The sequence below is a fragment of the Porites lutea genome, chromosome 3 (genome assembly GCF_958299795.1).
Source record: "Porites lutea chromosome 3, jaPorLute2.1, whole genome shotgun sequence".
Lineage (NCBI taxonomy): Eukaryota > Metazoa > Cnidaria > Anthozoa > Scleractinia > Poritidae > Porites > Porites lutea.
In genome coordinates, this window is record NC_133203.1 from 35,486,463 (window position 1) to 35,512,800 (window position 26,338).

General features: G+C 39.8%; 1 protein-coding gene and 1 long non-coding RNA gene across 2 annotated transcripts in view; one reads left to right on the plus strand and one right to left on the minus strand.

Annotated features, from left to right (window-relative positions):
* LOC140932211 (uncharacterized) overlaps nucleotides 1-26,338 on the minus strand; it is a 117,071-nt gene that overhangs the window by 67,661 nt on the left and 23,072 nt on the right. The window lies entirely within an intron of this gene.
* LOC140931042 (uncharacterized) overlaps nucleotides 25,473-26,338 on the plus strand; it is a 3,334-nt gene continuing 2,468 nt past the window's right edge. Inside the window, exon 1 of the long non-coding RNA XR_012164920.1 lies at nucleotides 25,473-25,800. This is a non-coding gene — a long non-coding RNA (uncharacterized lncRNA). The remainder of the gene's footprint in view (nucleotides 25,801-26,338) is intronic.

Below are 26,338 nucleotides of genomic sequence, written 5' to 3' on the forward strand. Positions count from 1 at the left end.
ATCATTGTTAAAAATGTTATTTTAAAAAATCTATAATGCAATGGATTCAGAAGAAAACAAGTTAAGACGAGCCGAAATTAATAAAAATGGGTTGAAAAATTGTAATAGTGAATGATTGTATTTAAAGTAATTTATCTCGATTTTTATATACTTTTATTATGTTTTGGAACCCAACTTTCACCCCGGCCCTCTTCTTAGGAGTGATGGGATATGCACGCTTCTTATTTTCGCTTTGCTTGTTGTAAATACGTCCCCACTATACTATCTGAGAGCCTGGCACAGGCTAGAGTAACTGGAACTTTACGAGCTAAAACGGAACGAAAAATTTGGATCACATATTCGGGTCTTCCCTCCCCGCCAAGGGACGTTACTGGTAAGAACATTTTGATTCATTTTGCTGAAAAGAATTATCAAATATCATTATATAAGGTTTTCTAATTCTTGCAAACGGGTTAATAGCTGTATAAAATCAGGCTCTACAAGTGAGACACGTTCACACTAGACTAAAGGATTCTGCGGGACTACATACATGTGTGAAACTATTTCAGACATTTATACCCTGTTTTAGATGATTTTAGATTGTTTGCGAGTGGTTGTAGATGTTTTTGAGGTGGTTGTAGATGGTTGTAGGTGGTTGTTGAATTTTTTGAGGTGGTTGTAGGTGGTTTTAGGTGGTTGTAGATGGTTTTAGGTGGTTTTAGGTGGTTTTAGGTCGTTCCGTGTTTTAGTAACTACGCAGTAAAAACAGATGTCATGTTTAAGTAGCTAATGTCGGTCTGTAAACAAACACCTAGGAAGAATGTTCAGCTAGTTAATCGGCCTAGTGAAAACACAACCTCTGTTTTGTAAATTTTCTGTGAGGTTGAATTTGATTAATAATCTCAAGTCTTTACAAAACATAAGCAGTGAAAAGTATTTTCATAGAAGGTGAATTGACAAATACGTGGTTAGCAACAAAAGCCTACCTCCTTAAACCCTCTCCCGGGATGTTGGCCATATTGGTTTAGGGCTCCTGTCATAACTCTTTTTCGCACTCTAATTTGCTGAGGGGAATCTTCTTTGCTTCTGTGCGAACTGTGGAGGAGAGAGAGTCCCAACCTTGAAATCATCTGGCATCCTTATACTCGCAGGACACAAATCGCTCTCTTTTATAGAGTCCAACGCACATTTCAGGACCCACGAAGATCTATGAAATCTAAGAATATGCTTTTGAAACATTTTTGAGAAATCTTTGAGACATTTGAAGTTGAATGAAAAGAGACTGAAAGAGATGATCACTGAATGAGGTGCCAGGTAATCGCATTTATCGGTAGATTTTATCACATATTTCAAGGTTATTGAAACCAAAGCTTACCTTTTCACGTATTAACATTGTCCAAAACCGTTTGGAATAAAGCACCGGCGAAAAAACGTTGATGTCTCTCCAAAATGAGTTTTGTGCGAAAATGGGTATCCAATTACTGGCAAGTCATTCATGCTTCTTGGTGGACTCCGCTCGAGTTATTCGAAAGCAATTTATTAGAAGGAGGTGGAAGTATTGGCGGCAGGATACGTTTTCTTCACACAACCTTCATCCATGCGCGTAGGTTTAGAGCAAAATTTAACCTGTACCGTGTACTTTGCGGATTTGTCGTGCAATGTTTCTTCTCGGAAAAGTGCCAATAAAGATTCTCTTCACGCGATGCTAGTGTAGGCAGGGGGCACCCAACGACAATTTTCGGAAAAATATCTGTTCGGAAGACGATTTGAGATCTAGAATTTTCAGAACATTTGTTGTAAAATTTCTTACTTGCCTGCCTCTCCTAGGATTTTCGGACATCTAAAAAATGGTATAATTGCCTATTTTTAACGGATTTTACCCTAAAAAGGTCAGCTAGAATTTTCGGGAGCCTTTTTTCTGGCTAAAATTTTCGAAAAGGTAAGTTTTGATCCCTACAATTTTCGGGTCACTTAACTTTCAGCTAGGAAATCCGAACAGATGAAAAATTTTTAGGGGATAAAAATATGGCTATATCTACCGTTTAAATACTGAAATACGTTTAACAATGCTATGTTTATGTGGTTTTGAACTATATTCTCGTTGGGTGCCCCTGGAGTGTTGACTTTTAATATCAGAAACCGCCATTCAGGAAGGAAAATCACAGGTCTGTGACCTTTACTGAGAATTAACTCGGAGAAGCTACAAGTACATCAGCCAAAAAAAACGCAAAGTTTTTGTCAACGCTAACCCTCTTACCAAGTTCACTGAAATTTCAGCCTCTAAAGTGCAGGTTTTCCTTACAATTATGAAATTCGTCCCCAAAGAAGCCCAAAATTCGACATCGTTGCAGCCATTTTGAACAGTACTGATCAGCGGCCAATGCAAGCCACGTTTTCGTAATGTCATTAGCCCAAGAGAAGTTCGTCCAACTGGCATTCGGTAAGCCTTTCAATCGCTGTTTATTTAGCTCAGTCATGTAGTCGCCACTTACGCTTCAGCAAAGCTCGGTCAGTTTCATCTATAAGATTGACAAGATAACTTTTCTGCCCCGACAAATAATACACGCGTATTCGAGCATTGCCAGTTCTCTCTTAGCTCACCAAATGCAGGAACCGAGAGCAAAACTGATGACATCAAAATTAACCGACGGTGAATCCAGAAGTTCTTTTCAAGGCGATATGGCGTGGGAAAACATAATTCGGAAGATATAGGAGGGAATTCTAGTTATGTTACAATTACTGTAACGACATAGTATCACGATGGTCAAGATACCTGTTTTCTTTATTGTGTGAATCTTAGAAGTACATTGCGCACATTGTGACGTCATAATTACATAATTTATGACACTCTCCCGGACCGATTAGATAAGAAATAATATGGAATGATTAGCAAAGGATAAAAGTTTAAGAATAGTATCGTAATGAATCTGATATCGTTCATGTCAAGTATTCATTTGTGATTGTTCACGGATTCTATGAATTGCCTTCTGAGCGGCAAGTCGTACTGGGAAACGTCGTTTATCGGTTATAGCTTCTTTGTCTTCCTTCTCAATACCTTGTGCATTGTTCTCGCTCGACACTTCTAATGGATAAAGCTTCTCTATGGGTCTTCATAGTTCACTACCACAACTTATTCTTAAAGAGACAGATCTGACTAATCCGTCTTTCCCTTTATGTAAATCAGTAACAACACCTATTTTCCACTGATTACGTGGTACATTATCATGTATGAGAACAACGTCTCCTATAGCAACTGCTGTCTTGTTTGATGCTTTCTTTTGGTAAGAGTTATATTCACGCAGGCTTGTCAGATATTCCTTTTGCCATCGTGTCCAGAAGGCTTGTATCACTATCTCGTGATACTTTGCTCTCTTCGTTAGCTCTTTTATTGAAACATCAGTTGGGATATAGTCTGGATCTGATTCTTTGACGCTAACTCTTGTGTCTGGTAATGTCAGAAGACGGTGTCCACATAAGAAATGTGATGGAGTTAATGGAGAGGGGTCGTTAATATCCACGTAAGGATATGTCAAGGGACGGCTGTTTAACACTGCCTCTACCTCAAGGAGTATGGTGTTTAGTTCAATCATGTTCAGATAGGCTTTGCCTATAGTTTTTTTGAGACATCTTTTCACTAGTCCAATAAGTCTTTCGTAGAATCCTCCCCACCACGGGGCTCGTTCTGTTATGAATTTCCAAGTGATGTTATGGTTGGCGAGGAACTGTTGTGATGCATTTGGCTTGAGGACTTGGTTTTTTATCGTTTGGGGTTCTTGAGCTCCAGCTTTGAAGGTTTTTGCATTGTCAGAAATGATACATTCGGGAACACCTCGTCGACTAATGAATCTTCTGAATGCCCTAAGAAATGCCTGGGTTGTCTGATCTTCCACTAACTCGAGGTGTATAGCTCGTACTGCGGCACAAGTGAATAGACCAATATAAACTTTAGAGGAAGTTTGATTTCCTTGGTCACGAACATAAAGAGGACCTGGGTAATCGATGCCTGTAAATTGAAAGGCCTGTGATTGTAGAACTCTTGATTTCGGTAAAGGTGGTGTGGGTACAGATCGAAATGGTGGTCCTTGGATTTTTCTACATGTCACGCACTTGGAGATGATTCTTTTAACTAACTGTCGACCTTGTGGTATCCAATATGTTTGTCTGATGTGAGTTAGTGTTTCACAAACTCCACCATGCATAACCATCTTGTGCATAGATTGGACGAGGAGTGTAGTCAAGTAATTATCTTTTGGCATGAGGATGGGAAACTTTGCATCGTAGGGTAGATCTGTGTACTGTAACCTTCCACGACAGCGAAGTAGGTCTTCATCGTCAAGATAAAGATTGAGTTGTCGTACGATGGCAGGTTTTTTGAATTTATCGCTGTTCTTTTGATATTTCTTGTTTGTAAGTTATTTGTTGAGTTGCTTTTAGTAACAAATTTCTGGCTTCCAGCATTTCTTTTGTGGTGAGGATGTTATCATTATACACTTCGGGTGCTTTCCACTTTCTTGCAAAGAGGACAAGAAGGGCAGTGACTCTGACTACGCGTATTAGAGTGCTGTATTTCGTTAAGTCAATGATGTTCAGTATGTTTGGACTTTCTTCAATATCTGGCATAACTATAACTGCCAATTGTGGGCTCTCGTACTGTGCATGGATTGATGTTCCGGGTTGTGGAGGCCATTTGTCTTCTGGCTCTCTCAGCCATGGCGGTCCTTGAAACGATAGCTGTTTCCTGTCGTTGAATATTTTTGTATTAAGTCCCAGAGTCAGCAAGTCGGCTGGATTCATCGATGTTGGGCAAAATCTCCATGTGTTGGATGATGTTATTTCTTTTATCTTGTGTACTCGCGTACGAACAAATTGTGGTAATTGTTTAGTAGACGATATCCAAGATAACACTATTTGGGAATCACTCCAGTATATGACTTCGCATTTGGTTTTGGTGAGCTGTAGTGTCTTGGTTAGATATTCAGATAATTGCGCTCCTAAGAGTGCTGCTAACAGTTCCAGTCGTGGAAGGGTCTGTGTTTTAATGGGTGCAACTTTGGTTTTAGCCATTGTGAACGCGGTGTATATTTCAGCTCCTGACATTCCTCTTAGGTAGGCTACTGCTCCGTAAGCTAGTTGGCTGCTGTCGCAGAATATATGAAGTTGCCTATTAGAAATGCTTGTGAGGAAGTATAGTCTGGGTATTTCAACCGACGTCAAATTGCTGATATTGCTGATCCAGTTAAGCCATTGGTCTTTATGTTCGCTTGGAACATCCTCATCCCAGCTTAAGTTTTGTTTCCATAGATCCTGGATCATGATCTTTGCTTTAACTGTAATGGGTTCAACATAGCCCAGGGGGTCAAACAATTTTGACGCAAAGCTGATCGTGGATCTCTTAGTACGTTTTGTGATAGCTTCTGATTTTCTGATCATTTTTTCTAGTGAAAGGGATAGCATGTCATTTGTTGAGTTCCACGTGAGTCCTAGGATTTTTGTCGTTTGAGCTGCATGTGCATTATCTTCTTGTGCTCTGAGATTTAAAGCGGTTCAGTTAGAGGACCACTGTCGTAGATTCATGCCTGCTTCTTGTAGATAACTTCGCGACAAAGAATAATATTCTAAGGCTTTATCGTCACAATTAGTTCCTGTGACCACATTGTCCATATACATGTTCTCTGTTAGGTCCTTCGTTATCCAGTTATCTTTTTCGTTGAGGTAATATCGTATTGTTGCGTTTAGTAGAAAGGGTGAGGGCGCTGCTCCAAATAGAACGCGGCAAAATCTGTAAGCTTCCAAATTGTCCACACTGTTAACGGATTTGTTTATGTCTTTTAGCCATAAGAATCTAGTAGCGTCCCTGTCTTGGTTATTTAGTTCGATTTGTAAGAAAGCTTTTTCATTATCTGCTGTGAACGCTATTCTGTGGGTTCTGAACTTTAGTAGGATACCAGTTAGATCCTGCATTAGATTTGGACCTGTGTGTAGACAGTCATTAAGACTCAATGCTTCTGATGACACTCTGGCAGATGCGTCATAAACTATGCGCATCTTGGTTGTCGCGCTGTCTGTTTTAAAAACAGGGAAGTGGGGAATGTAATGCAAAATGCCTTCGTGAAGATTGAGGTTCCCCACTTTCTCTATGAAACCGAGATTAACTTGTTCAAGGAGTTGTTCGTTGTATTTCTTAATAAGTCCTGGGTCTTTCTTGTTGAGGCTGTTTAGAAGACTGTTCAATCGTCTTTTGCTTAAAATGAGGTTTGTTGGTAGATCGTGTTTGTTTAGTTTCCATGGGAGTCTTACGTTGTATCTGCCAGTTACCTTGTTAAATCGGATAGTCTTCTGAAATTTTATGATGATTTCATCATTTTTGTCGCTTTCTTCTGGTATTTTGTTGATATCCCAGAACTTGGTTAATAAGTTGTCGAGTTTTGACTCTTCTACTGGCATGATTTCGATCCTTTGACACAGTGTGTTTAAGTCGTTTTCATGGTTGCTCTCGTTTTGAACGGGTCCTGACAGGAGCCAACCGAATTTGCTTTCTATAGCAATCAAGGCTTCGTTTTCAGTTTTTATTATTTTTCCTGTAATCAGCTGACCATAATAGTCGTTTCCAATGATGATATCTACGTCACGATTTTGTGATGATTGCAAACGATCTGCAAGTTTGAGTCCTTTTAATTCAGGAGGTATCTTCAGATTCTTCATCATGACTGATAGCGGTGGACAAATAATTGGAGTTACCAGCGCTTTTATTTTGATATTCTCCTTTTCTGTCGATAGCGAAAATGAGACAATATCATATGTTTTTCTTGTACTTTGAAATGAGCCGAATGTAGTTATATCCAGGAGTTCTTTTCCCATTGTTTGTAGTTCAAGTTTTTGCTTCATATCTTGAGTAATAAAGGTTCTTTGTTATCCCGTATCGAACAGGATGCGAGCTTGACGATATTGTTTACCGGCTCCACTTATCTTTGTGATGGCGGATTGCATCAGGATATGATTTGTAGGATGAAGGGAATGTGTTGCTCCCAAGTGGGTTGTGTTCTTCGCTATGGTATTTGTAGGTGACTGACTACTGTTTGAATTTCTGTTTTCTTTCATTTGATATGATGATCTTTGTGTTGGATTTTCTTGTTTTTCTTCGCAAATTGAAGTATGGTGTTTCTTCTTACATTTCAGACATCGACCTTAAGAGTAGCATTCAATTTTCGTGTGTTTGAGTCCAAGACAGTTTAGACATCTTTGTTGGCGTTGAAGGATAGATCGCCGTTCCTCTACAGATGTTATTTTGTCACATTTCTCTGGGCGGTGTATTTCCGCGCAGTAGGTGCATGGTCGTGATACTTTCGATCTTCTGTTGAGAAATCTTTGTTTTTGTTGAGCATTGGTTAGTAGAGCGCCAGAGGTTGGTACGAATACTTCTCCGTCTATGGCAACAGATGTGGAATCTTCTAGAGAGGATATGTGGCTTTTCTCTCGTGTTTCAATTTCTTGTCGTATGGCTACGCTCAATCTATCCAGGGAGCTATCTGCTAAAGGATCTGCTCTGAATATTAAGCGGCGTATGTCCTCGGGTATTTTCTTTAGTAGTATGGGAATTAGCAAACTTCCATATGATTCGGTCATTACTCCACGTGTTTCTAACCCACGAATATTGGCTTCGCATATATCGTGAAACTCCCTTAAATTTTTAGTGTCACTAGATGGCGCGTGGATCTTGGATAATGATTCCATGTAAGCGTTGGTCAAATTTTGGGTTTTGCCAAAACGCTCTTTTAATAGCTCAGTTGCCTTTCTATAATTTTCTTCAGTCAATGGCAGCCCGGAGATAGCGCGCGCTGCTTCTCCTTTAAGCATTCCATTTAGATAATTCATTTTTTCAACATCACTCAGTTCAAGATTTTTATCGATAGCTGCACTAAAGCTATCCCAGAATGTGAGCCTTTCAAGTGGATCTCGACATAGTATCACGATGGTCAAGATACCTGTTTTCTTTATTGTGTGAATCTTAGAAGCACATTGCGCACATTGTGACGTCATAATTACATAATTTATGACAAGTTAAAACTAAAAAATCGCTTTGAGCTATTGGATCCTAGATTGGGACAAGAAGCCAAGAAGGAGAAGTGATGTGACTGGAATACTATTAAAGACAAGTGAAGATGTTTTGAGAAGATTAATTCAAACAGAAAGAAATGGCATGGCTCACGGACGCTCGGAGGAAGATTGAAGAAAGAAGTGAAAGCAATGCAACTGAAAACGGAAGCTGAAAGGGCCCGGACATGGCGTATACTGACTAGAGGAAATGCAATGCAACAGCATGGAATCAAAGGAAAGCAAGTAAACATATAGCATGTCGAACAGACAAGAGGTCCTCTATCAACAAGATAGCCACAGATGCTATAAAAGCTTCAAGTTAGGGCGATGTTAAAGGGGCTCAGTCACGGTTACAACAAATGTTCCGAAAATTCTAGATCTCAAATCGTCTTCCGAACAGATATTTTTCTGAAAATTGTCGTTGGGTACCCCTGATCCTTGTTCCTTTATGCTTTGTTATGATCTCTTGGGTGTTTTTCTATCTTGGTAAAGTATTATTTTCAGGTTTCCTTCAATTTAACAGTAATTTTGTCGATGCTCAAAATAACTCAAAATACCCGGCGTGACTGAGCTCCTTTAACAGGCTAGCTCAATGTAACAACATGAATTCTTGGTAGAAGGAGACCTAATCAATTAAGGTAAGCCGAGTGGAATCTTTGCCAAGGCTGATGATCAGCTTGAACGTTGGAAGGAACACTTTTAATAATGGCCCACGGACGATTATTGGAGAAAGATTGAAGAAAGAAACTAAGGCAACTGAAATCAGAAGTTTATAGGGCCAGAACAAGGCATGAAAAGGAATGCTATGCAACAGTATGAAAGCACAGGTTTAGAGGGTACCTTTATAAAAAAAATTAGAAGAACTGCACGATATTGCTTTTGGTTAGCTAATAATTCTCCGTTTACAGCAGGTTGTCTCTTTGGAATGAATTAGCTTTGGCATTTTGATTATGAGTCCAATTTGCTTTACTTCTTGACGCGGCTGTTCCTCTCCATCTCTTCTAAGAAAATATGCGAACAGAGTTCAGGGATTTCCTGTTTTAATCTGTCAGATTCAACAGGATAGGTTCCGTGTCCGTTAAGTGCTTTCCAACTTTGATCTTTGCCATCAAACCTTTTGGGCCTTATCGTTTGTTATATCTATTAACGATACAGACCTCCAGGTCTTTTCTTCTGCTTCAGAGATGTCTGGCAGAGCGTGCAAGGCAAGATATTTCATTTTCATCGTCTCCTTGAAAAAACCTTTCCGTGTCGGGAGTTTGGAGAGATCAGTTTGTTTTAATGTCCCAGTTGTCATGTTAGTGATAAGATATACGCTCTTCCCATACTCATGTTTGGCACCTTTTGTTCTTGATGATATTAGTTTCTCTACGTGAGAGAAGCCTGAGGGGGCGGTTGTACACATTGTACGTTCTTGTACATCAACAATTTAGTGAGAGGTACGCTTTGGCAAGTTGACGCCGAATCCATTTGGCGTCAGGTCCTTAAATGGTGAAGCTTGTTTGAGCTAGCGTCTCCCCTTACTGTTAAATGAAAACTTTGTTGATTTGGCTTTCAGGATTGCCATCAAATCACTTTAAAGTGTTCCTGAGGAAAGTTTTTGTTCTTAAGATGGTTTAAAATAGTTTTCCGCGATTCAATAGCGCACGCTACTTTGGTATACGGAGCGATAGTTTTAAACTCCGTTCAAACATGCGTTTGACCCAATAATAACGACTTCTCGTCCAATGTTTGTAATATAGGTGCGTTTGGGTCAGAGATTGGACCTAATTCGATTCTCATTTATTCTTAGGGATACCACCTTTACGGCTATACCAAACAGTCTACAGTTTTACTGATTTTGAGTCTATTGTTTGTAGTTTAGATGCGTTTGGGACAGATATTGGACCTAATTATCATTCATCCATTGGAATCTCACTTTTATGGCTATGCAAAGCCATCCACAGTTTTACTGATTTAACGTGAAATGTTTGTAGTTTAGTTGCATTTGGGTCCGAGATATTGGACTTCATTCGCATATATCCACTGGAATGTCACTTTCACGGCGATGCCAAACAATCAACATTTTTACTGATTTCTCATCAAATGTTTGTAGTTTAGATGCGTCATTGGCTAGATATTGCACTTCATATGATTCCTATACATACATCCATAGGAATCCCGCTTTTACGGCAACGCCAAACAGTTCCAAGTTTTACTGATTTCCCGTCAAATGTTTGCAGTTTAGTTGCGTTTACGTCAGAAATTGGACCTTATTCTCATTCACCATTGGAATATCACTTTCACGGCTACGCAAAATAATCCACAGTTTTACTGAGCTCCAGCTAAATGTTTGTAGTTTAGATGCGTTTTGGCTTGATATTGGACTTTATTCGGATATATCATGATCAATTGGAATCCCACATTCAAGGCTATGCCAAACAATCGACAGTCCAAAGTCTTACATGATTTTCCGTGATATGTTTGTAGTTTCAGATGCATTTGGGTCAGATATTGGACTTCATTCGCATATATCCTTTGGAATCCCACGTTTACGGCTTTGTTAAACAGTCCAAAGTTTTAATAGACAGAAAAAAGAAATGCTGATTCAACAGTGAAGGAACTATATATTTGCCAATATTTCGAAAGGCACGGCCTTTCTTCTTCACGGTCTTACAAATGACAGTCATTTGTAAGACCCTGAAGAAGAAAGGCCGTGCCTTCCGAAATATTGGCAAATATATAGTTCCTTCACTGTTGAATCAGCATTTCTTTTTTCTGTCTATTTACATTTACATAGTTGATTAGATCCTCTATTAGGATCCGGTGCTTCTACTTTGTTACGTTGGTCCCCGCTTACACAGTTCAAAGTTCTAATGATTTCCCATCAAATGTTTAAACTTAAGATGCGTTTGGGTCAGATATTGCACTTCATTATTCGCATATGTCCGTTGGAATCCCACTTTTACGGCTTTGTTAAACAGTCCAAAATTTTTCAACATACGTGCGTGATTCCGTATGCAATATACCCTCCCCCTAATATAGAAGCCACGAACGCTAACTAATCTGCGCATGCGTTTAGAGCAAATTGGTTGTGTTCTAAAGAGAATAGTACCACAAGGACAGCAAGGGGTTACTTGAAACAAATAAATAACTTTGCGATGTTCACACCTAAATGTCGTAGATGGAACATTTTTTACGTAGGGTACACATGCACCTTTCCCATCTCACCTCCACCACTTCCTTGCCTCTAGACTAATTAATTCATTGAAATTAATAAATTAAACAAAAATTAAAGTTTACAACTTAGCGCCATATGGCCTTAGTGCCCTTGCGGGAGCCGGCCCCCAAAACCAACTGCTCATGTCACACTTTTGTTACGTGCCTTATATTGTACCTTGGAGTTCTTTTTACTTATGCCTTGTTCGCGGACATCTCGTTATTCCAGCACGTAACAAAATTGTTTAGCAAGTGTGGTATTTCTTCGCCTTTTCATCTGGCTCAAGGTTTCCTTGTTTCCTGAAACCCGCTGCCGATTCGAACCTTTAATTTTATGATTTCTTGAGGTATGGTCAGCGACAAAGTAATTGATGTATTAGCTGATTGAATTCTCAGAGTTCAACGTTTCTTCTCACCTTCTCGGCTGCTACAACAGAAGGCGATGATTACAATCGAAAATGACATCGTTGCAGTCGACATACTGCTTCGGTTACGATTCCTTCTGATTGATCGGGAATGGTCGCCATTTGTTTCGCATTTTTTCATAAAGCGCACCAGCGAGCGTGCTACCATCCGGACCGGAAGTAAAATGGAATGCGTAGAGCTTTATTTCATTTCTGCTGCACATGCATTTTATTGTCAGGCAATAAAAAAATTCGAATTTTTTGGTGCGACAAGAGCTACTCGTCAACAAGATTTTAAGACAAGTAGCACTGGGGACGAGAATGGTACTGTAATGGTTGTGATGACATCTCACATGCAGACATTATTAAGCCCTGTTTCACTGATCGACTTAACAAATTGACGTCAGTTTTTTGTGCACCTAAATAAATTAACAAGTTCATTCCTAATTACATATTTCAATAAAAATTCCTAGTATAAACCTCTTATGAGTGAAATACTAGCTATAAGGCTTGGTTCAATTATTCCGATAGAGAATTTGCCTCAGCAAAAAATTTTTCTTAAGTCTTATAAGCAAAGTCGACTTCAAGACTAAAAATGTTTTTCTTGAGTTACAACTATGACCATTGCTGATGTTGGTTTCTATTCCCTCTGTAGTATCAAGAATTCAATGCTTCCCAACAGAATAGGTAGATCGCACTGAATCCAAGAACTTTTCAAAAATCTAGAAACTTTTCAAGAACTTTTAAAGGATCTGCAAAGTCAGCTTTTTCACTGATTACTTTTCAAGGATCTGCAAAAACTCACTAACTTCAAGGATCTGGAAAGTTTTCAAGGACTTTTCAAGGAACTGCTAAGTTTTCAAGAACTGCATAATACTATGTTATAAAACAAAACAAAACAAAACAAAACCAGTAAGAGCGTTTCATCAGCATAAAAACTCGGGACGAACACGTGCTGAAAGTCTTTTAGTTTAGAACGACTTCAAAAACATACCAGAAATATGCCAGAAATATGCCCACTGCCCTCGAAAAAGTGCGCATAGCTTTCCAGCTCCTGTCGAAAGTTTTTAGATTTTAAAGTTCTGAGGAAAATACAATGTACTGCAAAAGACAACATATTGTAAAACAGTACTGAATAACAATTATATTTAAGTTACCATTTGTTGTATCAAGAATCCTGAGTAATTACTACGGTATTTTGTAAAACCTGCAATATACAACAGCAGGGACATTTATTTTTCAAAATTTTGTATGCCGTAAAGGTGATAGTTATTGGATTGGTGCTTCAAAAGCAGAAGTATATGCTAGATAAACACACCACTTACAATCTGTTAAGCAAGAATAACAAGCAATTATTAAAAATAAGTTAAACAGTTGCAATGTGTAACAGCAGCAAAAATGTTTTCCCCTAAAATTCCACTAGTTGTGAAGGTGATAAATCCTTGTACTCCCTATAATTATTTCAAATGTACCAATGTTACAATCCATCAAGTTTAAACTAGTGGATACGAATGGAGTAAATTTTAAAACCTGCACTGTTACACAGCAGGGACTAACTAATTTTCTTAAATTTCACTTAGTCATAAAGGTTTTATTTAACTTATTTTATAAAGAACTTATTTCAATACGTGGGCTTACATAAACCACGGTAAATGGCATTTCCTACACTAAAGCTGTGGTAAACTTAACTAGGGTTTACCATGGAACATATTTCTATTAGCGCACAAATGCTCCTGCCTCTAAGGGTATGCTATTATAGGGCAAAATTATTGAAGTAAGAGTGTTTTCACTTAACCCGTGAAATAAATACCGGAATACTTCGCAGTATTACACTCTAATTTTATTGTTTTGTTTTGTTTACTTTGCAACTATATGGTACTTGCTGTTAGATACTGTTTCACGGGTCAAATAAAATCACTCTAATAGTACACAACCACAAATTCTTGCTTTGTAAAGAGCAGTATTCCTAACAAATGTGATCACATTAAGACATCAGTTATGATTCACTAAAAAATAGGTGCGGTTACCCTAGCCATTCTACTTGGGTAAATGGCTCTTGCCCACATGGGGAGGCGACTTTTTGTGTGTAAACCGACTTTCCCAAAGTGAAATTGCCTCAGGGAAATTTCCTCAGGGAAATTTCCATGCATATGTCAAAAAGAATAATAGAATTCCCCAAGACAGTTCCCGAGGTAAGATCTATGGGTTAATGGGACCCCAAAGTGACTCAACCGATCACGAGGAAGTGAAATGTACCAACACTAGAAATCATGTGTTGTTTACGTGCTGTGTTCATATTGACGCCAAAATCCTACCGACAACTGGACTTAACACAACACGATTTCAAGCGCTGCTGTGAATGTTTTTACGTTTAATAAATTCAAAAGCTAGTTGAGACTCTCGGGAGTTTTCTTTCCATCAGTGGTCCAGAATTCTTTCCTTAAGAAGTCGTTCGAACCAAGTGCAATTGGACTAACAAGCGACAATTTATCTTTTTTCAAAGACAACAGCTGCAAGCACCGGATAATGCGTGAATGAAGGACACCTTTGTTGTCTGAAATCAAGTGCTGCATCGCTATCGCTAAACTTAACTGATGTGGAGGTTTAATTAAAAGGGTCAAAATGGTCAAAAACGTTCCACGATTTTTGTCACTCTTTCGTGTTTACTTACCGCGAAATGGGTTCCAAGTTTTTCTTCCCCGTGGGCAATAAACAGCGTGTAAACGCAAACATGAAATTGATCCCAGCCCAGAGTGAGCCCAACCAAAGCTCTTTCCTCTAGGGGAGCCTTTGGGGAAGAGGGTAAGTGTAACTGCAACTAATATTTTAAGTGTTCATCTAACTGTGGAAAAGTACGAAGTGAGCGTGGAGCGCACGACAGGCACCCTATCTCGCGCTCCACGCCCGCCTGGTAAACGCGAAAACAAATAAGGACTGGCCCGCAGGCAAGTTAACCTGAATAAAACCTCGGTACTTTAACTTTCATCTCCTATTACTTTCACCTCCTATTACAATCATTCTACCTTCCTCTCGCTCAACCGTCCTAAAACGTTCCGATCTTAAGCTCTCGCCAAACAAGAGCTCATGGCGGTTTACAAAAAAACAGAACCCTTGTCGGCATAACCAAATTTATTCACACAATTTGCAAGATCCCAATCCAATTTGTCTGGAAAAAAAAGATGGTGATGAAAAAAAGCCCATAGGCAGATCAGTGACTCCCTGGTCCAAAAAAAATTGTTTGCCAACATTACCAGAATTTCAAAAGGCGTTTAAGTTTTTTGCTCTCGAATTCAGAGGTATCGAGTTTACTGCTGAAGCTCCAGCCCTTTCGCGTTGTTAAATATTCACTTCCTTTTTATTGCATCTGATTTACAGATAAAAGACCTAAAAAAGGGTGTGAGGAATTTTCCGATTTCCCTTTGTAACTCATTTTATGTCAGTTTCTTTGCGTAAATCGCGCTCGAGATTCGACTTTTTAGTTTGAAATGCAATAATTCCACTAATACGAGACATATGCAAATTTCCTCACACCCTTTTTTAGGTCTTTTATCTGTCAATCAGATGCAATAAAAAGGAAGTGAATATTTAACAACGCGAAAGGGCTGGAGCTTCAGCAGCAAACTCGATACCTCTGAGTTCGAGAGCAAAAAACTTAAGCGCCTTTTGAAATTCGATGAAATAAAATCTTTTATAAGGTAATTTAGTCTTTTAGCTTTAATTTGATGTATAACTTGCCTTTGTAGCGAAAATACTGGCGCGACTAGAATTTTTTTCTGTGGGCACCTCGTTTTCCTTTACCGAGACCTTAAGCCTCGGATGATTGAGTGACCTCCATGAGTACTGTACTGCCCGAAATCGTTCACTCATCGTATGGATAAAAGTTATTCTGTTATGCTATTCATCAAGATATCTAAGTTATTAATTGGGCGTATGCAGAATGCAGTGCTTCATGATCAGTTTGGGTGACTGACTAGCCAGTCTACTGCCAAATTAAGTACGAAACAGTATACAACCTTGTTTGAATTCTGCGTTCACACTTAAGCTGTATTGGCCTTAAACTAATCATGGCAGCTAACTAGCCATTCAAGCTGTCAAATAAGGACTTACGTACGTTGCAAATCTTGCGAACAATGCCCAAGTTTCCAAGGAGTTAACAAAGTCTACTTGTGAGAACTATCGAAAATCTAAATAAAGCCAACAAAGACCGTGACGTGCAGCGTTTTGTTTCACATTACATTTTTTTTTCGTGGGGGGGGGGGGGGGAATGATCTGACGGAGAACAAAGCTATGGGCCCTGCAGGACTTCGCCTATTTGATCTTGTTTTTAAATGGGTAATAGTTAGTTTGTCTTTCTAGCTTTGGTATTTTGATCACAAGTCCCATTTACTTTTCTCCTTGACGCCATCGTTCTTCTCTCTCTCCTTAGAGGATATGACAACGGATTTTAGGGATCTCCGGCTTTAAGCTTCAGATTTAACTAGATGGATTGCGTCTTCGTCAAATATTTTCCTACTCGGAACTTTGCTATCAATATCTTTTGGGCCTCATCTTGTGTTAGATCATGGAGACAGATCTCAAGGTCTTCTTCCGCCTCTGAGATGTCTGGGATGGCGTAGAAGGCAAGATACTTCATCTTCCCCTTCATCTGAAAGAGCCTTTCCGTCTCTTGTTTTCAGGAGTCCAGAAGAGATCAGATTTTTTTTAAGTCCCATTTTCACATCTGGCCGATTTCACATACGCTCTTCCTATCTATGCAGCTTTTTGTGCTTGATAGTGTTAGTCTCTCTACGTGAGAGGAGCCTCAGCCGTCATCAAGCTGCTGTTTATAGGAACCGGATTTATATGATTTGGTTAAATGGAGATGTCAAAGCCAACACCAGCTTTTCTATCTTTGCCGCTACCCCAAAAGAGGGTGTGAATTGATGTCCTTGATGTTGGTAGAGCTTGGGAACCTAACTTCGTTCCGAGATTCGTCTTTAAAAGTTTAAAAATGTTACTATCAATAGTTATCTAAACATTTCAGGCTGTTATGGTAAGATATATACCCCTTCTTGTTCGAGGAATATGAAGTTTCTTTGGTAACCATCAGTATCTTCAGATGTTCATGGCGATACGTTTGAACTTTGTAAACTAGTTCCTTATTTTTCTTGGAAGGTAAACTGCTATTACGTTGCACCTCGCTCTTATGAACATCAGTCTATCATATAGCATTTAGGTTTCGACGCTTGAAATCTATCACATAAGATAAAGACTCTCACCACATATTTAAAGAGAAGTCTAGTATGCAGACGATATTGCCGTTATGTATTCAGTACGCAATGATGCTTTCGTCTACAGCAGTCTGTTAAAAAAAAGATGGGTCTTCGGATTATTATAACGAAAACGAGACTTTGAGTGCCCACTAACAAGCTGATTTCTCTATAGCTGGACTTACGTTGAACAAAGTAGATCGTTTCAAATATCTTGGCTGCTATGTCACCACAGACTGCAAGTTAGTTGACAAGATAACCGCACCTATCGAAACCGGCTCGTGTGTAATAGGAAGACTCAGAAATAGGCGTTTGACAACATGACCCAGACTCAAAGAATACAGTCAATGTGTTGTCCCCCTAATAACGTACGGAAGTAAGAGCTTGACCGTATATCCATTGCCATCATTTCATACTACTTAGAACCAATTAACAATTGCACATTAGATCCATTCTTAAGATAAATTGAGAAAGCCACAGACATTGATATCATCTTCAAAAGAAGGAGACTGGTTTAGATAGGTCGTGCTGTTCGAATGCAAATTTAAACGACCATTTAAAGCACTTCGCTGTGATGAAGTATCAAAAGGCTCTAGAATGATGTGTCGCCTTTTTCTTCAAAGATACCTTGAAACGAAGTCCCATGCACTTCACTCTTGGAAAGATACTGTTGCAGGTAGGCAAGCAAGGCAGGCATTTATCTCTGCTGTCGGTGACAAGCAGACTAAGAACAAGGCTAGCTAGGAAAGAGTGGTCAGTAATCGCCGTGAGAAGGAAAGCCTAAAAGAGGAGGGGAAATTAACTTTGAGTCAAAAGTTTTGTTTATTAATTTAAACCGTGCGTTTAGAAATATTCAGTTTGCTCATCTTATACTTTGTGTACTACCCCTTTTCGGTCTCCGGCGTATTGGTCTCCCTGAATACTTATACTTATCATATCTTGCTATCTTTAATTTTCTCTTCATTGTCCATTTGATTTCTCATGGCTAATTCTTTCTCGAAGCTTTGATTGTTATAATTGTCACTCGGACGCTTCTTTATACACTTCCCTTCAGCCACCATGGTCCAAGTGTGTTCTGACATCCATTCCTCTTCCTTTCTTCTCCTATAGCCGATCGGGATTCTTCCGGCCTCCTCCAAAGTTTAATTAGTTTTCCTGGACATTTCTGCCTTTTGATCACACCAAATGGTGAAATTTAAACTACTCCGGCTCCTCAGTAGTAAATATGGAAGTCTGTTTGAAAGTTCATTTCGGCATCGGGGTCAGAGACATCGAAGTGTTGTTTTTCTTTTGCGCCTAGTTAGTTTGTGTTCAAGCACCCTCTCTCCTGAAAAAAATAAGGGAGAGAGACGTTTGTGTAGCGGCATCGCTAATCCTGTTTTTCTTTCCCCGATTTTTTAGGGAAGGGGGCGGCTGTACACAAGCTAGGTTTTTGTACGGGTGATCTTGTGGAAAATTTTTACTCTTAAGGAGGCTTTCTACAGCTTTTCCGAGTCTCAGTAGCACTCACTACGATTGCTTGCCAGACATCAGTATTAATTGCGAGATCAAAAATGACGCAAGAAAGGCGTTAAATCACTATATATTAAGTGATAGTATATTAAGTATATTAAGTGATAGTTTCAAACTCCGTTCAAACATGTGTTTAAGCCTAGGACCAATAAAATATGACAAAAAAAGTCGATAAACAACGATAAAAAAAGAGCTCACATTTACTCTTCCTTTCTCGTACGCAAGACATGGCGTCACATGAGCACGCGTTTAATCAAGGATTGCTCGAAAACTTACCATAAAACCTAAAATGAAATTTTCACAGGTGATTGGTAAAGATAAATCGCGTTCAGAGCCAAAATTTTACGAAATAAGTCTGTAACGGATTTTGAGCAACTTTTAATTTCTCATTTTCTCGACACCGACTCAAACGTCGAATTTCTAATTCGTGCATTATGTCAACAGATGTACTGAGGATGCATAAATTTGGTCCCGCCCTGCAGCATTGACTGCAGGGACGTAGCCAGGGGAGGGTTCCAGGGGTTCTGGAACCCCCCTTTTGGGTTATGAAAATAGGTATTATTTATATCACAGGCTACAATATTATGAGGGTGCATAAATTGGACGGATCATACGAGCCTCCCGTGCCTACTTCCGGCCCAGCTAGTTTCTCGAGAAGGAAACCCTGTGCTGACAAGCTACTTTGCAGTACAATGCAGATGACCTACCATCACCCCAGGTTTTCATTTGATGTGGAAGTTTTTCGTTGGCGGCGTAAGTGGCTAAACGCGGATCACGACCTACCCAACAGTGCAGTTCAGGCATGTACGTTGCGCTAATGAACGTTTATTATGGTATTAAAGCATATATCGACATGTTTGCACGGAAGTATCCACGGCACCTCCTTTCTTCTGATATCCTAGCCGAGTGAACGGTAAAACACAAGTCTACAGCATTTGATGAACAATTTAATTTATATATGTTAAACAACTCTTATATTACCCATTTTTAATTCTATTACGGTAGACCTCTTCAGAAAACGAGATTTACAATCTCCTCTTAGAAATGCTAACTACGTTTGGCGCTGAAATCATTGGAAATTTGTGCTCAGAATCAAGGAAACGCCATTTCTGAAGACCCAAAATTTAAAAATTTTCCGGGGGAGCATGCTCTCGGAACCCCTCGCCCCTTCCTAGTAAAGAGCGCCTCCGGCGCTCGCTTGTCAATTAGGTAAGCAATAAACAGTAGGAACCCCTCTATGCAAAAAGACTGGCTACGCCCCTGATTGTCCAGCCTTCACCTTCTCGTCTCCTCGTTCCATTGGCAGATAATTTTTCGCACAAATTTAAGTCCTTCGTCCCTCAGTATCTCAGCCCGCCATATTGAATACTCTAGGTCTAAAACATTTTCCGCTGACCGACATACCCGGTTAATTTAAGTGCTTCTTAAAAAAAAACGTGCGCATAGAAATTACTGTACATGCAAGGTTAAGTTTAATTTTTCAAGGTAATTACCTTCCATAAAACTTGTTGGTTACAAGACAGCGCTGCAAGCGAATTCTTATTTATTACATAGCAGTCAAATTTTAGCTAAATAATTAAATTAGAAAGCTACTCTTGAACTCGAAACTTTCGATGTTTGTTTGTTTGTTTTTTTTTATCAACCGCTACTGTTACATGTAAAAGAAAACTTCATAGGCTTATAAAATATTTTGCGTAATCAGTATAATAATGATAGTGTCCGTTTAGATCCAAATGAGCCGTTTAACTTGACCAATTAACGTTGAAGCAAAAGCGAAGATTTTAAATTGCTTTTTCTCGGTCACTCTCAAAGATATGCCCAGAGAATTCCCTCCTGTGAGACGAAATCCGCTCGGTAAAAATTGAGAAAATTTGTGTCAATTTTCGGGTTGCACCACCAATTTTCGGGTTGCAGTTGGCAGGAGGGCGGAATAACGTCTGCACATGTGCGAGATCTCATGGCTCGCGCTGGCGCCAACGGCCTGAGCACCATACCAAACTTCGAAAAAATGGCGGCGTTTTTCGTATGGTGCCCAGTTTATGGTGAAAAGGTAGAGCCACACTGAAAACGGTAGAAAGAAATCTTAACAATAGCTCCCTCGACCATTGGTCGGCACATACCTTTTTTACACTGGTACATTTGGTGAAAACAGGGCGTAAACACGAGAGATTTATCGAGGATTTGGGAGATGACATCAGAGTTACGCCGGGTTTTGGATTTTATTTACGTCCATCCTATTGTTCTTTGAGCACATGCAAAGCCCAGTGCGTGGGCTTGCTAGGTATTAAGCGAACACGAGCTAGAGAAACACGACAAGGTCGCCTGAGGCGGTTTGACGGGGCCATTGCTCGGTTCTTGGACGGGATTGAAATTGCCATTTTTTCGAGGTTTTTATGGTGCCCAGGCCGTTGGCGCTAGCGGGAGCCATGAGATCTCGCACATGCGCAGACGTTATTCAGCCCTGTCTGCAATGGCAAGAAAGATGTCAGAAGACTTTCATTTCGCGAATCTTTATTCCACAGTCCAGCACGCTTACAGATGTAAGCTTAACATACGCCGGCCAGTAGGCGAGTTTCATATTTTAACCAGTCCTAACACTGACACCACTGCATGAAAGATCACGTTGAGATTAGTCATTTGACCAAGTTTCATGCCTTTAGGGTAAACAGAGATCAACTTATGGACCTCAAAACATGGTCCAAAAATCCATTCAAACTTCTCTCCTTGCATACAGCTGGCGCGCGGGAAATTTGAATTGACCAATCAGGATTCAGCAAGCGGGAAAAAATCTAGTGTCCTGATGTCAAGTAAACGAGTCAGGAAAGGCTTCGAAATCAGGCAACTTTTTTCACTGGAAATTGTATTAAATATCCACGAAAAGGGATTTACATTTCAAAAACTCATAAATAATTCATGAGCCTATTATCCTATCAGATGACAGAAATCAGTCACGTGCTTGCATCTTTATAGCCGGTATAGAATGATCATTCTGAAAAGCCCGGAGAGGGTTTTGATTTCGGTCTCGGGGGAAATCGGGGAACAATACATAAACAATGAATTTACCACTGAATTATTAATGATAATATGATTACCGTGATCTTTATATAAAGATCACTAGTGATCTTTATATAAAGATTACTCGTGATTTTTAAGAAATAGTCCTATTCATTTTCATCGCAATCTCAGCCATCCTCCTTCCAGACGTCTTCAGTAAATTTTGTCAACCAAAAACTCAACGTCATGTTAATAATGTTCGTATCTAGACTTTGGATTTTGTCCAGTTCCACGTCGAACGCTGCGTCTTCGTTCGCTGCTCGTTTGTTCAGCCTTGCATTTTGCCACTGTGCGAAATTAGAGAGTTTTAGATTCGAGTTTACCGCGAACCTCTAACCGCTGGAGGTAGCGTGCCAAGTCTTTCGCGTCACGTTTGAGGTTTACGACGTGCGTTTTCAACGTGGGGAGGTAGGTTTTCACGTATGTCATTTACCTGAAAGCTTTAAGCGTATAATTCTTGTTTTATCCCACGTAATGATACAAAAATCTTGTGGAGCAAGTCATTATCCATTAACAGAGGCACAAATTCGGGCGAAATGCTAAATTTGATAAATCCTATTGGATCTTGAAAACAAGTGCCATTTATGGCTGCTGATTCAAGATGTCGGCCGTAATCTAATCCACCGCCAATCTAAATCGAATTATGTTTGAACGTCGAACCGCAAACTGGTAACCGCAAACCGCGGTTACAGGTTCGCAGTAAACTCGGATCTAAAACTCTCTAATATAAAAAAGACCACTTTGGGACATATCGTCAGGGGCACCCAACGAGGATATAGTTCAAAACCACTTAACATAGCATTGTTGAACGTATTTTAGTATTCAAACGGTAGATATAGGCATATTTTTATCCCCTAAAAACTTTTCATCTGTTCGGATTTCCTAGCTGAAAGTCTATTGATCCGAAAAATTAGGGATAAAAACTTACCTTCTCGAAAATTTCAGCCAGGAAAAGGCTCCCGAAAATTCTAGGTGGCCTTTTTTAGGGTCAAAATCCCTTAAAAATGGGTAATTATACCATTTTGTGGATGTTCGAAAATCCTAGGAGCGGCAGGCAAGCAAGAAATTTTACCACAAATGCTCCGAAAATTCTAGATCTCAAATCGTCTTCCGAACAGATATTTTCCCGAAAATTGCCGTTGGGTGCCCCTGATATCGTGTTCATTTTGGAACGGGATTAACGGGTTTTTTTATTAGTGAAGGAAAAAGGTATGCTTTTAAAAATTACCATACTGCTTATTAGGTCGACTTGTTTTTCTTATATGCTTATTTCTTCTTTGCACAAAAACTCAATTGTTTTAATTCCCTCTGGACACGCGTTTCAGGCATGTTTTTGAATCTGTTAAAAAAAACTCGCAGCACGTGCTTTATCGGGTCTAAAAGCACTCGGCTACGCCTCGTGCTTTTAAACCCGATAAAGCACTGCTGCTCGTTTTTTAAACAGCACTTCAAAAACCATACCAGTTTACAATACGAACAAGAAGTGATTTTGAAAAGCATTTAACTATAAAAAATTGCGATAAAACATTTCTTAAAATCATTTTAAGATTAAAAAAAATTGCTAAAAAAGCGACGACGTTTCGACGTTAGCTGAACGTCATTATCAATAGACCAAACATCACTAACATATTTTGACTTGATAATGACGTTCAGCTAACGTCGAAACGTCGTCGCTTTTTAAGAAATGTTTTATCGCAATTTTTTACAGTTTACAATAAGTAAAAATATGTACCATTTTGACATTTTGTGTTTCTAAGCTTGTCTTTTGGCGCCAAAAATGGGTCGCCGGCGCTCGGCATGGCAACTCGCTCGTTGTTCGTCGTCGAGTATCGGCAGGTAGGATAATAGTTGTGTTATTTTGAACAAAATATGCTGTTCGTCATCAACTTAAACCCGGAATACTCAAGTTAACTACTAGTAGAGGCCAAAGCAACTTACGCACTGTCTTTAGTTTTGTTAACTGCGAAGAAAAAGGCTGTTATCGTATCGTTTTGTCAGGACACCTAAGTTTTGACTGCCGCTCGTACTGCGAGCTCAGCCGCCGTATGCAAGGCCCTAATGTTGAGACAGCGTCCCCAAAACCACATAAACTCTTACATTTTTTTATGATTTCTGTGATACTCTGAGAAATGGGAAAACATGCGTGATTTTCGTCTCAGCCTCTTTCAAATGGTAGCTGAATGACGGGATTTTACAGTTGTCACAAAACTGATAAAAAAATAAGAGTTTGTATGGTTTTGGGGGACGATGTTTCAACATTATACAGATTTTGAACCATGGATTTTGAACCATGTTTCAAGGTCTATAACTTGGTTTCTGTTCACCCTAAAATCACCAAACTTGGTCAAATGTTTATCGATTTAAATGGTTTATCGATTAGTTAAAAAAAAATCTCGCCATACTTCCCTGCGTAATTCCGGAATCGCCTATTCTCATCCCCAGAGGCCGCGCTCTCGTTGGAATCGATGCCTCTGGGGACGGGGGACGAGAATTGAGTAATGGAGTAAGGGCCTGGTAACAAGGGTACCTCTCATGATCCTCTTGTAACGATGAATCGCTTTAAATCTTTAACCCATTGACTCCCGTAGCTTTTTGTCAAAAAAGCGTTTTTTTGGACATTTTGGTGGTTTTCTGGTTGTATTTCGGCCAAATTAGCTTTAATCTGGTCCAAAAGGCATTTGCAACACAACAGTTTGCCCTTCTTGCCACTAGCATCCCGTTTTACGACATTCAGGCTCGGGCATGCGCAGAAATCAAAATTTTGAGATTTTTGAATTGTTTTTTGTTTTTCTTTTCCTTTTTCTCCGTTTCTTTTGTTTTTGCTTCAGTAATTGGCCTTCTACTGGGCTTGCTTGCAGTCAAAAAGATTCCAAGAAAGCCTCACCAGACAGGCAAATTTGACCACGAGAGTAGCCATGTGTAGTGGCTCTGAGTTTTTCACTCAACTTTTTCACAGGCGGCCCAAGCTCACTACACGTGACTCTTGCTTGCGAGCGGTGTTGTATTACAAACGGATTTACAAAGGTTTGTGTGGGATGTCAACGGTTTTTTCTTAAAAGAAGGGAAAATGTTATGTTTTCAAATAAAATCGACTTGCCTTATTGCCTTGTTGTATTCTTTGTTGTTTGCCCGCGTCTCCGGCCGTTTTGAAGTGTTTTCGGCGAGTTAGCGTGTTTTTGGTGTTCCACTGCTAAGATAACGACAAGGCAGCACAGAGATTTCAGGAGTGTCCAGGAGTGTCCGTCGCTCGAGGCGAATAATTCCGCTGGAAATTAAAATTACCCCCGGCCCCAATTCCTCCACACATTCAAAGCAGAGAGGTTGCAGTTCCATGTCCATTCACTCGATTCGCAATTCCTCCCACAGATCGTTCACTAGCGTTGCTTTTATCTCTTGCTCGATCGGCTTCCCAATTTCGAATTAGGCTCGTCCAAACTGCCGTGGACCCGGAAATTTGGTTTATCAACGGAGTTGATAAATGTCAGAGTGAACGGCTGACGAAGGGCTAACGCTCGAGACGTCAGTTTTTCACTCTCTGTACGGTGGTCAATTTACATTTATCAACTCCGTTGATAAACCAAATTTCCGTTTTTGAGTCCTTCGATTCCAAACATAGGTTTCCTTTGCGGTCCGCTATAGTAAAATAAGGGACTAAAACCAATTTTTACATTTTATTCAATTCACTCTATAGATACAAAGTCTTAAATCACGTTCGATTCTGCGAATTCCTCGAGGACGATTCTGTATTCACTCCACGATCAAAGCAAATTCAAAGCGATTTTTATTTTTGAATTTGCAAACACATTTCCAGTCGATTTTGATTGGTCGATATAAACAATGCGGTCTTGACAAAACCTCTCGAGGGGACCCGGGGAGCTAACGGGTTTGTTTGTCGACTGCAAGACGCTGGCTACCCTCGCCGGGCTTATTTTAGTTACCCGACATACTATGCGATCGGCGAACGTGTCCACGGCAGTTTGGACGAGCGTAATTCGAAATTGGGAAGCCGATCGAGCAAGAGATAAAAGCATCGCTAGTGAACGATCTGTGGGAGGTATTGCGAATCGAGTGAATGGACATGGAACTGCAACATCTCTGCTTTGAATGTGTGGAGGAATTGAGGCCGGGGGGTAATTTTCCAGCGGAATTATTCGCCTCGAGCGACGGACACTCCTGGTTGCTCCTGAAATCTCTGTGCTGCCTTGTCTTTATCTTAGCAGTGGAACACCAAAAACACGCTAACTTGCCGAAAACGCTTCAAAACGGCCGGAGACGCGGGCAAACAACAAAGAATACAACAAGGCAATAAGGCAAGTCGATTTTATTTGAAAACATAAAATTTTCCCTTCTTTTAAAGGGACTGTGTCACGGCAGTCCAGTTCATTTTGTTTAATTTTGCCAATTACTCGACCTCAATCGCTATGGAACTTAAACTAAGCAAAGAATTTACAGGTAAATGACAAAACAGGCAAACAAATATGTCTCCTGAGCATTATTTTTTAAGTTGCAAGCAGCAGGGGTCAACTTTGAAAAACTGTTAGGCTGAACAGTTTTCAAAAACCGTAATTTCAATCCGTTTCAATCTTCTTCAGTTTTCCCATCCGTGGCATCTGTTGTTTCTGTTGTGTTATTTTAACCTTCCTTTAATGTTTTAAGCGGTTATTTTTACGTTTCTCTTAATTTAACGGGCATTTTGTAATTACCTAATTTGGCTGAATTTCGTGACACAGTTCCTTTAAGAAAAAACCGTTGACATCCCATACAAGCCTTTGTAAATCCGTTTGTAATACAACACCGCTCGCAAGCAAGAGTCACGTGCAGTGAGCTTGGGCCGCCTGTGTGCAGAAG